Source organism: Marmota marmota, unplaced genomic scaffold (assembly GCF_001458135.2).
Source record: "Marmota marmota marmota unplaced genomic scaffold, marMar, whole genome shotgun sequence".
In the NCBI taxonomy this organism is placed as follows: Eukaryota; Metazoa; Chordata; class Mammalia; order Rodentia; family Sciuridae; genus Marmota; species Marmota marmota.
In genome coordinates, this window is record NW_026000016.1 from 25,035,982 (window position 1) to 25,036,514 (window position 533).

Here is a 533-nt window from a genome sequence, read left to right on the forward strand (position 1 = left end):
GCTCACAAACACAGTAGCATGGGCTGACCAGAACCTGTCATGAAGATCATCAGATTTTGCCCTGAAGTTGCGCAGCAGAAAGAGCAAGGCACTGGGACTTTGGACACTTCAGGTCTTTGGACAACACTTCAGGGGTTTGCTGAAGTGTTGGGTTTTGCTTCTCTGTACTACGGAAAGAAAAGGGGCAGTGCTGACCTGGATGATCTCGGTGGACAGACATATTTGGGATCTACAAGGGCCCCTGCAGGACCTCTGCCTCCTCTCGGCGGCCCTTCCCCTGGATGCAGGGTACTCACAGCGGCCAGTTCCCTGCGCCACAAACTTTGGAGCATTTTGTGTTTTCCCTCGACACGTGGACACCTTGTCCAATCCCCCAGGGTCACTGCCACGGAAGCCCGAGGTCTCCTACTTAACAAGAGAGCAAGAGGGGACAGGGCAGAGGGGGCGATGGCAGGCCAAAGGGCGTGTTGCGGTCGGTGGGCGTGGCTTGGTGGTGGGCGGGGCCTCCGGGACCTGCAGGGCCTTCCCAAGCC